We start from the raw sequence: 3,773 nt of genomic DNA, 5'->3' as shown, positions 1-3,773 counted from the left end.
TTTGTACTTGGAATATTGGGACACTATTGGTAAGATAGTGGATGGGTTATGGAGCAGGGTAATAGTTGACTTGTGCCTGCAAGTGACTAGATGGAAAGGAAATGGAATTAGAGAGATAGGAAATGGGCTTAAACTCTATTACAGTATGTCACTAGAAATGGAGTTGTGGTCATTTTAGGTAAAAACTGGAGAGAAAAAGTAGAAGAGGAAAAGAGAATAAATAATTGGGCTTTTATTGATCCCAATGATTATGGGCGATCAGATAATAAATAACATTTCGGCATATATCCCATCAATAGCATGTCAAGTCGGAGAAAAAGAATTATGTAGACAAAAGTTTGAAACTGTAATTAGAACTGTGAAACCGGAAGACGAGCTAGTTATAAGAGCAGACATAAATGGCAGAATATTGAAGAAAAGGTATGTGTATGAGGAGGCACATGGACGCCAGAGGTCTGTAATTAGAAATGAAGCTTTGGACTATATAATAGAGAGGGCTCAGAGTATTGAATTGGCATGTATGACCACCTGGTTTCAGAAGCTGGAAAAGTATCTGACAACCGATGAAAATAGAAGAGTTGAAAGCCAAATAAATTAAAAATGGGTTAGATTAAGTAGACACATAAAAAATGTGATGAGCTACAAAGTTATTTTGAGGGAAGCTTTCTTTTAACCAAAATAAACTGCTAGTGATAGATTTTAAAATGAGAGGTAAAAAAAAACAAGAAGAAGAAAAGAAACAGATAAGGTTGATCTTGGAGATTGGATAGGTTAATAGAGTGGAAAATATCTCCTTAGGTATGAAAGAAATATGAGTAGGCAAAGCGGTGGAATAAGTGGGAAGAACCAGCGGATAGGTCTGGGAAAAAGGAGAAAAGAGGTGGTGGGACAGACAGGTGCAAAAATCGGTTAAATGATAATCAAAGGCATTCTAAGACTTGAAAGTAAGACAGGTACAGGGTGCAGAGAAACGGTGCAGAGACGATTATGAGAATTTGAGGAGAAAAGTATTTATAGCTACGGGAAGACCGATAGAGCAGTTAACCCTGGATAGGTACGCTCCTCAGACACCCCTTTAAGAGTATACTCGGAACGCGCGCGACCCACGACGCCAAAAAAAATTCTTGAAAAATCAGTTTTTGCAGTAACCTCCTTTTTTCTTTTGCCAAAAAAAAACTTCAATGAATGCTTAAAACAACTGTAAAGAGAAATACTACTCATCTGCAGAAAAACTATTTATTATAAATATTTTAAAAAATTAAGTAGAAAAAAAAGACCTTACATAAAAATTCATAAAAAAAATGTTTATACATATATACACAAATCCTTTTAGGAATTGATTCTTGAATGTTTAGGAAACATCTTGATGTATTTTGGATGAAGTCAGACCCATGGAGGTGAAGATCTGAAATGAGAAAAAAAGGGTAACTTTTTTTGGCCAAAAAAATTTGTCCAAATTTCATGAATTTTTTTGGGTACCCCAAATGAAATAGGAAGTGGCTAATTTTTTTAGGGAATAAACATATGTTATCCTAAAATAGAAATATGTAAAAAATCTTCATTATTTTGTAAATTAAATTTATATCAGGGGTCATATCTAAAGGTAATTTTTGAGTACTTAGAAATTTCGTAAAAAAATACATATATTTAATATATAATATGATATTTATGGCAGGTAAAAATATACCAAAATATCACGAATTCTATAGGGAACAAGAATATATATCGATAGGGCAACTTACGCTTCGGATATGTCCACAAAATGGCCGCCAACCACACTGACTCAGACTCCCTAATCTGCCACTTGAAATGTAGGAAGGGTATGTCAATTTCAAGGTGTTATTTACTAATCTAATTATTCTTGATATGCATAAAAATTGTATGGTGGGTTGCTGGATAATTGTCGATTATTTTACGACTATAAAATTAAAATTCTGACCCCAAAAAAATTTTTTGAAGGGAAATAGAATCGAAAAAAAATGTAAAACAATATAATATTTTAGCTAAAAAAATTTGATGATATTCAACCCAAAAAGAAGTAAACAAAATTTTCCAACAAATAAACATCAAGAGGAATCATTATTCTGTTATAGTTCCTTAGTACGTAGTAATTTTGAAAGAAATGGGAAAAAACGAAAAAGTGGCAATCGCAGAAAAATCGAACACATACCTATATATACGCCATATCTGGCTAAAAATAAAGATAGGCATGGGTAGCCAGATCATCTAGAAACACTTTCCAACACTATAAAAATACAAGTTTTGCGACACTACTTGCCAATTCCTTACGGTAACATGACTAAGCAAAAAAATGCAAAACAAATGAAAAGGGGCACTCGCGGAAAAATGGCCAACATTCTAATATACGGCATTTCAGAAAAAAAAATTTCAGCCACGTACTAGGCAAACCATCAAGGCACATTTTCCGACAAATAAACATCTAAATGAATCATTACTCTGTGATAGTTCCTTAGTACGTAGTAATTCTGAAAGAAATGGGAAAAAACGAAAAAATGGCAATCACCGGGAAATCGAACACATACCTATATATACGCCATATCTGGCTAAAAAAAAAGATAGGCATGGGTAGCCAGATCATCTAGAAACACTTTCCAACACTAAAAATATAAGTTTTGCGACACTTCTTGCCAATTCCTTACGGTAACATGACTAAGTAAAAAAATTAAAAACAAATAAAAAGGGGCACTCGCGGAAAAATGGCCAACATTTTATTATACGCATTTCAGAAAAAAAAAATTTCAGCCACGTGCTAGGCAAACCATCAAGGCACATTTTCCGACAAATAAACATGTAAATGAATCATTACTCTGTGATAGTTCCTTAGTACGTAGTAATTTTGAAAGAAATGGGAAAAAACGAAAAAATGGCAATCACAGGAAAATCGAACACATACCTATATATACGCTATATCTGGCTAAAAAAAAATTGGCATGGGTAGCCAGATCATCTAGAAACACTTTCCAACACTATAAAAATATAAGTTTTGCGACACTACTTGCCAATTCCTTACGGTAACATTACTAAGCAAAAAAATGCAAAACAAATAAAAAGGGGCACTCGCGGAAAAATGCCCAACATTCTAATATACGGCATCTCAGATAAAAAAAAAGACATGCACGTGTTAGCCCAACCATCAAGGCACACTTTCCAACACATAAACATGAAAAAAAAAAAATCAATAATATACGGCAATTCCTTACTACGTAGTAAATTTTTACAAATATTGAAAAAAAAACAGAAATTGGCAACCGCAGTTCAATACCCAACATACCAATAACTACGTCGTATCTGACAAAAACAAAGTCACGCATGGGTAGCCAGATCATCTAGACACACTTTCCAACACTAAAAAAGCAAAAGTTTTACGACACTATTTGGCAATATCTTACGGAAAAATGACTTGGCAAAAAATTAAAAAAAATTAAAAAGGGGCACTCGCGGTAAAATGCCCAACATTCTAATATACGGCATCTCAGATAAAAAAAAAAAGACATTGCACGTGTTAGCCCAACCATCAAGGCACACTTTCTAACACATAAACATAAAAAAAAAAATCAATAATATACGGCAATTCCTTACTACGTAGTAAATTTTTACAAATATTGAAAAAAAACAGAAATTGGCAACCGCAGTTAAATACCCAGTATACCAATAACTACGTCGTATCTGACAAAAACAAAGTCACGCATGGGTAGCCAGATCATCTAGACACACTTTCCAACACTATAAAAGCAAAAGTTTTACGACACTAT

At 33.6% G+C, this 3,773-nt stretch overlaps 1 protein-coding gene across 1 annotated transcript in view; it reads left to right on the top strand.

Moving 5' to 3' along the window:
- Nucleotides 1-3,773, top strand: part of LOC137642987 (uncharacterized) — an 11,618-nt gene that overhangs the window by 6,744 nt on the left and 1,101 nt on the right. The window lies entirely within an intron of this gene.

This window comes from Palaemon carinicauda, chromosome 6 (assembly GCF_036898095.1).
Source record: "Palaemon carinicauda isolate YSFRI2023 chromosome 6, ASM3689809v2, whole genome shotgun sequence".
In the NCBI taxonomy this organism is placed as follows: Eukaryota; Metazoa; Arthropoda; class Malacostraca; order Decapoda; family Palaemonidae; genus Palaemon; species Palaemon carinicauda.
The sequence above is the reverse complement of the archived record's forward strand: the minus strand, read 5'-3'. Positions and strand labels throughout refer to the sequence as shown.